A 12,187-nucleotide genomic window follows, 5' to 3' on the forward strand; every position below is an offset into this window, starting at 1 on the left:
GAACTCCAATGAGAAAAGTCCCAACCTACTTAACCTCTCCTCATATGTCAACCCCCTCATCCCTGGAATTAACCGTGTAAACCTTCTCTGCACTGCCTCCAGAGCAAGTACATCCTTTCTTAAATATGGACACCAAAACTGCACACAGTATTCCAAATGCGGTCTTACCAATAGAACGCACAAACTCCATACAGACAGCACCCGTAGTCAGGATCGAACCGGGGTCTCTGGTGCAGTAAGGCAGCAACTCTACCGTTGCGCCACCGTGCCAATATCGAACCCGGCCAGTTCTGTTCTCAAAATGGAAGGCACTGATGCGTATGACCTGATGCCCTGATGGTGGTGGTCTTCAGGATCACACACACTGTAATGCACGTCCAAAACAAAAGGAACATATTTTCAGGGGTGGAGGGAAAAGGTAAGAAAGTAGGGATACTTGAAGAACTCGTTCGCGATGGGTTGAATGGTCTCCTGTGTGTCTCAACCCTCGGACTACCTTTAATCAGACTTTACATAGAAACATCGAAAAATAGGTGCAGGAGGAGGCCATTCGGCCCTTCGAGCCAGCACCGCCATTCAATGTGATCATGGCTGATCATTCCCAATCAGTACCCCGTTCCTGCTTTCTCCCCATAGTCTCTTGATTCCAATAGCCCAAAGAGCTAAATCTAACTCTCTCTTGAAAACATCCAGTGAATTAGTCTCCACTGCCTTCTGTGTCAGAGAATTCCACAGATTCACGGGACTTTATCTTGCAGTAAACGTTATTCCCTTTATCATGTATCTGTACACTGTGGACGGCTCGATTGTAATCACGTATTGTCTTTCCGCTGACTGGTTAGCACGCACCAAAAGCTTTTCACTGTACGTGACAATGAACTAAACTTAGGGATTCCATCTCTCTGTCCCAAGGCACAACAGAAAACACAAAGACACAAAGAAACCTTGGTGGCGCAGCGGTAGAGTTGCTGCCTTACAGTGCAAGAGTCCCGGGTTCGATCCCGACTACGGGCGCCGTCTGTACGGAGTTCGTACGTTCTCCCTGTGACCTGCGTGGATTTTCTCCGAGATCTTCGGTTTCCTCCCACACTCCAAAGACGTACAGGTTTGTAAGGTTAATTGGTTTGGAATAAATGTTTAAAAAAAATTGTCCCTTGTGTGTTCAGGGTAGTGTTAATGTGCAGGGGGTCGCTGGTCGGTGTGGACTCGATGGGCCGAAGGGCCTATTTCCACACTGTATCTCCAAAGTAAAAAACAATCAACTAAAAAAATGCCGAGAGTGTAACATTAATGATATCCTGGTTACAATCTGGGGCGTCGCAAGACATTGTATTGGAGTCACGCTCACGGTGTATCCAAGATGTACCTCATTTAAGGGGAGCATTGAAACCAGGTGAAACACCATTAACCGTCTCACTTTTTAAAACAAGCCTGATTTAAATCAATAAAAATGTGTTGTTAAGTGTTCGCCAAACCTTTATTTTCGTCAAGTGCCATTCAATTAGCTGCAAGCACCTGTTTAAACTGTAAAGGTGTAAGAATTGTGACACGCAAGCCAGTCTCAGACGTCAGTCAGACTAACTGAGATTGCGCGGTTTAGCGTTGCTACACGCATCCAGTCCCCAGCTGAATTTACCTTAAACCCCCCCCCTTCAGCCACTTTCCTTCTGTGTTGAACAAGACATAATAAGGATATCCCGTTAATTAAACACCGAATAAACAACGGGAGATAAGGAAAAGCAAAATCCCACAGATGCTACGAATGCCAAACAGGAATAGAAATTGCTCAACAACTCAAGCAATAACCGTGGAGAGAGAAACAGAGAAACATATTACATTCTGACCCGTCAATTGAACCCACTAGTTTTAATACTTCGCCCGTTCAAAGGCTTATTTTTTAGAAATGTACATTCCACACTGGAACCACATAAGCTGTAGATGTCATGACTTCGGTTTAGTGTGGAGACACAGAGTGGAAACAGGCCCTTTGGCCCACCGAGTCCCTACTAACCAGCGATCCCCCGCATACTAACACTATCCTACTACACACACCAGGGACAATTTACATTTACGCCAAGCCAATTAACCTACAAACCTGCACGTCTTTGGAGTGTGGGAGGAAACCGGAGATCTCGGAGAAAACCCAGGCAGGTCACGGGGAGAACGTACAAAAACCCCGTACAGACGGCGCCCGTAGTCGGGATCGAACCCGGGTCTCCGGCACTGCAAAGCGCTGTAAGGCGGCAACTCTACCGCTGCGCCACCGTGCCGCCCCGATACTTTATTTAGACTTTAGACCTGAGTTTAGAGATACAGGGCAGAAGCGGGCCCTTCAATCCACCGAGTCCGCGCCGACCAGCGATTACCCGTACACGAGCATTATCCTACGCGCTCGGGAGTATTTACAATTTTACTGAGTGCAGTATATTGTAGTGTACAATTGTACTACTCGATGATGCTGTTGCCAGGACTTGAGGGCCTGCTGTGCCATAAGGTCAGAAGGAATAGGAGCAGAATTAGGCCATTCGGCCCATCAAATCCACTCCGCCATTCAATCATGGCTGATCTATCTCTCCCTCCTATCCCACTCCTTAATAGCTGACATAATATGATACCCCTGACGACAGACCTTGATGCAAAGTCTGCAGGCCTGACAACAGTCCAAACAGTAACAGGTAGAGCCAGAGAGTCATACAACACGGAAATAGGCCCTTCGGCCCAACTCGTCCATGCCAACCACAATGCTCCCATCTAAGCTGCTCCAGTTGCCAGCATTTGGCCCATATCCCCGCTCAACCTTTCCTATCCATGTACCTGTCCAAGTATCTTTCACATGCTGACACAGTACCTGCCTCAACTACCTCCTCTGGCAATTCATTCCATGTACTCACCGACCTCTGAGTAAAAATGTGTCCCTCAGATTCCTAATAAGTCTTTCCCCTTCAATCTGTGTCCCCCGATCTTGATTGCCCTACCCAAGGTAAAAGACTGCGCATTTACCTTATCCATTCCCCTCATGGTTTTGTACATCCCTCTAATGTTTCAGTTTAGTTTATTGTCACGTGTACTGAGGTGCACAAGTCCACAAGTTGCAGGAGTAGAATTCGGCCATTCGGCCCATCGAGTCCACTCCGCCAATCAATTAATGGCTGATCTAAGCCTCCTAATCCCATTTTCCTGCCTTCTCCCCATAACCATTGACAACCAAATTTGTCCATCTCTGCCTTAAAAATACTTGGCCTCCACAGCCCTCTGTGGCAGTGAGTTCCACAGGTTAACTAACCTCAGACTAAAGAAGTTCCTCCTCACCTCCTTTCTAAAAGAGCGCCCTTTAATTCTGAGGCTATGACCTCTGGTCCTAGACTCTCCCACCAGTGGAAACATCCTCTCCTCATCCACTCTATCCATGAACATATTTTTTACTGAGGTCACCCCCCCAGCCTCCTGCGCTCCAAGGAATAAAGTCCTAGCCTGCCCAACCTTGCCCAACAGCTCAGTCCTGGCATTGTGTTCTTGGGGAAGTGGATGTTGAACACCCACTATCCCAAACATTCCCTCCTCCACCTCTCCCACTCATTGCACTTGCCGGCATTCGACATTCTGAGGAGCGGCCTCGACCGGAAACGTCACCCGATCCTTCTCTCCAGAGGTGCTGCCTGCCCCGCTGAGTTACTCCAGCACTTTGCGTCTATCTTCGATTTAAACCGGCATCCGCAGTTCTTTGCCACGCATTCGAAGTTAATGCATATATTGTGAAAGGGATTTTGACACATCTGTTAAGAAAATGAACCGAGGAGATGCAACGGGACCATAGTAATTCTTCGCACACTGTCACAGCGCAAAGCCGCGGCTTCTGTTCTCTGCCTTGCTCTCCTCACGCTTCCCGTGACATTCGCCGTTACAGACTTACCGCGCGGAGATCCTTCTAAATCCAAAGTGATGGAAAACATGTTCAGATACAGATGTCTAATACTCAGAGTATAGTATGAAACTATGATCAATTATAATTTAAATGAGATGGGAGATCTTGTCGTTTCCAAGGGTTACGTGGAGGGGGGGGTGGTGGTTTCTACCAGGCCACGAACTGGATTTGAACAAGTAAATGCGGCACGATGTGTGGAGACAAGGGCTTTCAGCTCCGCGACTGCATTCCAAGTCCCTTGGATCTTGTAGAAACATATAAAATTATAAAAGGACTGGACAAGCTAGATGCAAGAAAAATGTTCCCAATGTTGGGGGAGTCCAGAACCAGGGGACACAGTCTTAGGATAAAGGGGAGGCCATTTTAAAACGGAGTGTGAGAACTTTTTCACCCAGAGAGTTGTGAATTTGTGGAAGTCTCTGCCGCAGAGGGCAGTGGAGGCCAAATCACGGGATGGATTTAAGAGAGAGTTAGATAGGGATCTAGGGGCCAGTGGACTCGAGGGTTATGGGGAGCAGGCAAGCACGGGTTACTGATTGTGGATGATCAGCCTTGATCACAATGAATGGCGGTACTGGCTCGAAGGGCCGAATGGCCTCCTCCTGCACCTATTTTCTATGTTTCTAAGTCTCCTTTGTGATTATCTTTTAATGCAGGTGATGGATAAGTGTGTGTATCTTCTGTGAGGGCCCAGTAGATCGATCCAGGCCTCTTATGACACAACTGAAACTGTCGGTAAAAGGCCAATCCACCTAAGTATTGATCAAGTTTCCTGATTAGGACGGGTGGCAGAGGTTATGGGGAGAAGGCAGGAGAATGGAGTTAGGAGGGAGAGATCCGCCATGACCAGTCTCAAGAAGGGTCTCGACCCAAAATGCCACCTATTCCTTCTCTCCAGAGATGCTGCCTGTCCGGCTGAGTTACTCCAGGGCCGAATGGCCTAATTCTGGGCCGAATGGCCTAATTGTACTCCTATTCGTTATAAACTTATGACAGTATTGGCTGCATATCAAAAACACTGGCCTTCTAGCTTTAGAGATAAAAGGCAGAAACAGGCCTCTCCGTGGCACATCAAGTCCATGCTGACCAGCGATCACCCCACACGCTGACACTCTCCGACACACACTAGGGACAATTTACAATGTTACCGAAGCCATTTAACCGGCAAACCCGTTATGTCTTTGGAGTGTGGGAGGAAACCGGGAGCACCCGGAGAAAACCCACGCGGTCACGGGGACAATAGACAATAGACAATAGGTGCAGGAGGAGGCCATTCGGCCCTTTGAGCCAGCACCGCCATTCAATGTGATCATGGCTGATCATTCTCAATCAGTACCCCGTTCCTGCCTTCTCCCCGTACCCCCTGACTCCGCTATCCTTAAGAGCTCTATCTAGCTCTCTCTTGAATGCATTCAGAGAATTGGCCTCCACTGTCTTCTGAGGCAGAGAATTCCACAGATTCACAACTCTCTGACTGAAAAAGTTTTTCCTCATCTCAGTTCTAAATGTGTGAATAAGGGGCCTACCCCTTATTCTTAAACTGTGGCCCCATGTTCTGGGTCCGTGTTCTGGAGAACACGCAAACTCCACACAGACAGCACCCCGTAGTCAGGATCGAACCCGGGTGTCGGGCAGGCACGGCAAGGTGGCAAATCTACCGCTGCGCCCTCGTTCTGAAGCCTGGCGTCCTGGATCTAAAAACCTTCCGCAGAAGGGGGAAGTTAATAAAATTAAGGAAAAAAATAAACATCCAGAAACATTGATGTGTGGAGGGCGGCCTGTTTTTAAAATGCCTGACATGCTGCCGAGACTGTGTTTTGGCAGCCTGTGGTTTGTAAATAATTCTGCTGGTTGCTACTCCAGATCTGAAAAAAAACCCACTGAAGTGATGGATATACATTTTCAACCTTCACAAAAACCACTTGAGTTTAATGTTTCCTTACCTTGAGCCAATACAACAGCATGGCTTGGATTATTGATGCTGTATTAATGTTGTAACCCCACGCTCTGCCAGGCTAGTTTTAGCCGAAAATGCTTGGCTCTCTTCAGAGGTGTTTCCCATTCACGTTGAGTCCTCCTCAAGGTCCCACCAACAGCTGGAGAGTCTGATCACCCTGGCCACCCCTTCCTTTCCCTCTCCCACCGGGCAAAATGTATAGAAGTATGATCCCTTCAATGAGTAGGATCACATATGATGAGCGTTTGTCGGCAGTGGGCCTGTACTCGCTGGAGTTTACAAACAATGAGTGGGGACCTCGTTGAAACGTACAGAATAGTGAAAGGCTTGGATAGAGCGGATGTGGAGAGGATGATTCTACTAGTGGGAGAGTCTAGGACTGGAGGTCATTGCCTCAGAGTTAAAGGGCGTTCTTTTAGGAAGGAGATGAGGAGGAATTTCTTTAGTCAGATGGTGGTGAATCTGTGGAATTCTTTGCCACAGAAGGCTGTGGAGACAAAGTCAGTTGATATATTTAAGGCAGAGATAGATAGATCTTTGATTAGCACTGGTGTCAGGGGTTATGGGGAAAGGCAGGAGAATGGGGTTAGGAGGGAGAGATATACTATAAGAAAATAACTGGTACAAATCGAAGGTATTTATTCACAAAATGCTGGAGTAACTCAGCAGGTCAGGCAGCATCTCGGGAGAGAAGGAATGGGTGACGTTTCGGGTCGAGACCCTTCTTCAGACTGATGTCAGGGGGGCGGGACAAAGGAAGGATATAGGTGGAGACAGGAAGATAGAGGGAGATCTGGGAAGGAGGAGGGGAAGAGAGGGACAGAGGAACTATCTAAAGTTGGAGAAGTCAATGTTCATACCATTGGGTTGCAAGCTGCCCAGGCGAAATATGAGGTGCTGTTCCTCCAATTTCCGGTGGGCCTCACTATGGCACTGGAGGAGGCCCATGACAGAAAGGTCAGACTGGGAATGGGAGGGGGAGTTGAAGTGCTCGGCCACCGGGAGACCAGTTTGGCCAACGCGGACCGAGCGCAGGAGAGATAGATCAGCCATGATTGAATGGCGGAGTAGACTTGATGGGGGCAAATGGCCTGATTCTACTCCACTTATGCACACCTCCAGCTTCAGGGACAGTTTCTTCCCAGCTGTTATTAGGTGACTGAACCATCCTACCAACACCTGGAGAGCAGATCTGAGCTGTTATCAACCTCATTGGAGACCCTTGTACTATCTTTGCTCGGACTTTACTGGGCTTTATAGAAACATAGAAACATAGAAAATAGGTGCAGGAGTAGGCCATTCAGCCCTTCGAGCCTGCACCGCCATTCAATATGATCATGGCTGATCATCCAACTCAGTATCCCGTACCTGCCTTCTCTCCATACCCCCTGATCCCTTTAGCCACAAGGGCCACATCTAACTACCTCTTAAATATAGCCAATGAACTGGCCTCAACTACCTTCTGTGGCAGAGAATTCCACAGATTCACCACTCTCTATGTGAAAAAAAAAATTCTCATCTCAGTCCTAAAAGACTTCCCCCTTATCCTTAAACTGTGACCCCTTGTTCTGGACTTCCCCAACATCGGGAACAATCTTCCTGCATCTAGCCTGTCCAACCCCTTAAGAATTTTGTAAGTTTCTATAAGATCCCCCCTCAATCTTCTAAATTCCAGCGAGTACAAGCCGAGTCTATCCAGTCTTTCTTCATATGAAAGTCCTGCCATCCCAGGGATCAATCTGGAATTATCTTGCATTAAACGTTACACACGTTATTCCCTTTATCATGTTTCTGTACACTGCGATTGTAAACAGGTATTGTCTTTCCGCTGACTGGTTAGCATGCAACAAAGGCTTTTCACTGTACCTTAGTACACGTGGCAATGAATTACATTCAACGTCGCAAGCAGAGGTTTTTGAAATTATGAAGTACTTCATCCTCAGTGCTAATGGTTCGTTTGTCCAACAAATGCCAAAGCTGGGAGGTATCACAACGTCTAACATTTAATAGCAACCCAAGGGGCAAATTTGTCACTCAAGAGGTGGTGGGTATACAGTAGACAATAGACAATAGGTGCAGGAGGAGGCCATTCGGCCCTTTGAGCCAGCAGCACCATTCAATGTGATCATGGCTGATCATTCTCAATCAGTACCCCGTTCCTGCCTTCTCCCCACACCCCCTGACTCCGCTATCCATAAAAGCTCTATCTAGCTCTCTCTTGAATGCATTCAGAGAATTGGCCTCCACTGCCTTCTGAGGCAGAGAATTCCACAGATTCACAACTCTCTGACTGAAAATACGGAATGAGCTGCCAGAGGAGGTAGTTGAGGAGGGTACTATAGCAGCATTTAAAACACACTTAGACAGGTACATGGATAGGAAAGGTTTTCAGGGGTATGGGACAAACACAAGCAAATGGGATTAGCTTAGATGGGGGATCTGTGAATCCACCTGATTTTTATGCACCTCTATGAGCTCAGCCCTCAGCATCCAGCGCTCCAAGGAGTACAGGCCGAGCCTTTCTAACCTCTCCCTGTAGCTCAGGCCCTCCCTCATGTCCTGGCAACATCTCGTAAATCTTCCCTGCACTCCATCCAGCTTAACAACCTCCTTCCTATCTATAGCAGGGTGGCCAAAACTGAACACACTGCCCCGAATGTGGCCTCAAAAACATCTTGTATAGCAACCGTAACGTACCAACTTTTCTACTCCATACCCTGACCGATGTAGGCCATTGTACCAAAAGCCTCTTGACCATTCAGTCTGCCTGCGATGCCATATTCAAAGAAGCATGCACTTGCATTCCTAGATCTCTCTGCTCTAGGCTACTCCCCAGGGCCCTGCCATCCAATGTGTAGGTCCTACCCTGGTTTGGCTTCCCAAAATGGAGCCCGTCACACTTATCTGCATTAAACTCCATCAACCACTCCACAGCCCACTTGTCCAAAAAACAACCTTCCACTATTCCACTACCAGGGCGGGTGGCCATGGTGGCGCAGCGGTAGATTGGTTGCCTCACAGCGCTTGCAGTGCTGGAGACCCGGGTTCGATCCCGACTACGGCCGCTGTCTGTATGGAGTTTGTACGTTCTCCCCGTGACTGCATGGGTTTTCTCTGAGATCTTCGGTTTCCTCCCACACTCCAAAGACGTTCAGGTATGTAGGTTAATTGAGATGGTGTGTGCGTAAATTGTCCCTAGTGTGTGTCGGTTAGTATTGCGGTGCAGGGATCGCTGGTCGGTGCGGACTCGGTGGGCCGAAAGGCCTGTTTTCTCGTTGTATCTCTAAAAACATTATCATTTTCTGCTTCCTTCCATGAAGCCAATTCTCTATCCATTCAGCTAGGTCATAGAGGCATAGAGTGTGACTGTGCGGAAACAGGCCCTTCGGCCCAACTTGCCCACACCAGCCAACATGTCCCAGCTACACTTGTCCCACCTGCCAGCATTTGGTCCATATCCCTCCAAACCAGTCCTATCCATGTACCTGTCTAACCGTTTCTTAAATGTTGGGATAATCCCCGCCTCAGCTACCTCCTCTGGCTGATCGTCCCATACACCCACCACCCTTTGTGTGAAAAAGCTACCCCTCAGGTTCCTATTAAATCTTTTCCCCTTCACCTTAACCCTATGCCCTCTGGTCTTGCAGGATCCTGTATGACCTCACCTTCCAGAGCAGCCAACCTTGTGGAACCTTATCAAATGCAAAATCAAAATTGATGCAGAATACTGCATTGTTATAACGTAATAGCATCTTCACTGGAGCAAACTATTTTTTGTGTTTTCATACATTTGGGGGAACAGCATTGTTTCCTGGGTAGAGTCTGGAGGAAGGGTTAGGGGAGGTCATGGAGTCATTGATAGAGAGTCATTGAGTCATAGAGCATGGAAACAGGCCTTTAAAACCCAACTTTCCCAAGCCGACCAACATGCCCCATCTACATTTGTCCCACCTGGCTGCGATTGGTCCATATCCCTCTATACCTGTTCTATCCAGGTATATGTCTAGGAAAGAACTGCAGATGCTGGTTTAAACCGAAGATAGACACAAAATGCTGGAGTAACTCAGTGGGACAGGCAGCATCTCTGGAGAGAAGGAATGGGTGACGTTTCGGGTCGAGACCCCTCTTCAGACTGAGGTATATGACTAAACCTTTCGATTCACTGGATGAATTTAAAAGAGAGTTAGATAGAGCTCTAGGGGCTAGAGGAATCAAGGGATATGGGGAGAAGGCAGGCACGGGTTACTGATTGTAGATGATCAGCCATGATCACAATGTATCTTTCCCCCCCTTCACCTTAAACCTACAGTCGGGACTGTAGAATTTCTATTGAGCCTGCATCGACCAATGATTCCCGCATTCTAACACTATTCCGGGGACAATTTTACATTTATACCAAGCCAATTAACCTACAAACCTGTATGACTTTGTAGTGTGGGAGGAAACCGGAGATGTCGAAGAAAACCCACGCAAATCTCAGGGGGATTCTGTTAAAAAACTCAGTATCGACAGCACCAGTAGTCAGGATCGAACCAGGTCTCCGGTGCTGTAAGGCAGTAGTTCTACTACAGCGCCACCGTCTCGCCTCCAGTTCCCGCCCACCTCCATCTTTCAGCCTGAAGAAGGGTTCCAACCCGAAACATCGTCCATTCCTGTTCTCCAGTGATGTTGCCTGACCCGTTGAGTTACTCCAGCATTTAGGGCAGGAAGGAACTGTGGATGCTGGTGCATTCTGGGCAGTGCCGGATTAACATAGCAGCAAAAGTAGCATTTGCTACGGGCTGCGCACTTTCCAGGGCCCCGCGCTAAATGCGTGAAATCGGCATCCCACCGGGGGGCGTTGTGTTGCGCGCGCTGCTCCCCAGCCGTCGCCGTTTGAATGGGTTGGCGGGGCAGCGAGCACCAATGGGCAGCCAGCGCGTCACCGCACAATCAGCAACCCCGAGACACGGACCCTTACCCACACACACACACCCAGAGGGACAGAGACTGGCAGCGGCAGGGCATAGAGGTGAGAGAGCGGGGTAGACTGTGGGGTGGGGGGAGCACCTGGGGTTGCCAACTGTCCCGTATTAGCCGGGACATCCCGTATTTTGGGCAAAATCTGTTTGTCCCGTACGGGACCGCCCTTGTCCCGTATTAGGCCCGCAGGCTGCAGTAGGCCCCGACACTGTAGGCCCGGACACTGTAGGCCCCGACACTGTAGACCCCGACACTGTAGGCCCCGACACTGTAGGCCCCGACACTGTAGGCCCCGACACTGTAGACCCCGACCCTGTAGGCCCCGACACTGTAGGCCCCGACACTGTAGGCCCCGACACTGTAGGCCCCGACACTGTAGGCCCGGACACTGTAGACCCCGACACTGTAGGCCCGGACACTGTAGGCCCCGACACTGTAGGCCCCGACACTGTAGGCCCGGACACTGTAGACCCCGACACTGTAGGCCCCGACACTGTAGGCCCGGACACTGTAGACCCTGACACTGTAGGCCCCGACACTGTAGGCCCCGACACTGTAGGCCCAGACACTTTAGGCCCCGACACTGTAGGCCCCGACACTGTAGGCCCAGACACTGTAGGCCCGGACACTGTAGGCCCCGACACTGTAGGCCCGGACACTGTAGGCCCCGACACTGTAGGCCCGGACACTGTAGGCCCCGACACTGTAGGCCCGGACACTGTAGGCTAACGGAGCTTATTAATGTTAACGGAGTTCGGGGAGCGGGGCCAAGTGTGTTCGGAGAGCGGGTAAGGTTGCCAACTATCCGTATTAGCCCGGACACTGTAGGCCCGGACACTGTAGGCCCCGACACTGTAGGCCCGGACACTGTAGGCCCCGACACTGTAGGCCCGGACACTGTAGGCCCCGACACTGTAGGCCCGGACACTGTAGGCTAACGGAGCTTATTAATGTTAACGGAGTTCGGGGAGCGGGGCCAAGTGTGTTCGGAGAGCGGGTAAGGTTGCCAACTATCCGTATTAGCCGGGATATCCCGTATTTTGGGCAAAATTTGTTTGTCCTATATGGGACCGAGTTTGTTTGGGGAGCGGGGCTGAGTGTGTTCGGGGAGGGGGGCCGATTGTGTTTGCCGAACGGAGGTTGCAACCCCCCTCCCGGCCCCGGCGGCTGTCATTGGTGGAGCGGGAGCACGTGGCCGCTGGCTGGGTGAGGCCACGTGGGGCGTGGGCGGTGACGTCACCTTGTCCCGTATTTAAGGCCCCTTTATAACATATGCTACGGGCCCCGCACTATCTTAATCCGACCCTGACACTGGGGTGAGAAAGATGCTTAGGGTCGCTTAGAAA

The sequence above is a fragment of the Rhinoraja longicauda genome, chromosome 11, assembly GCF_053455715.1.
Source record: "Rhinoraja longicauda isolate Sanriku21f chromosome 11, sRhiLon1.1, whole genome shotgun sequence".
Taxonomy (NCBI): domain Eukaryota; kingdom Metazoa; phylum Chordata; class Chondrichthyes; order Rajiformes; family Arhynchobatidae; genus Rhinoraja; species Rhinoraja longicauda.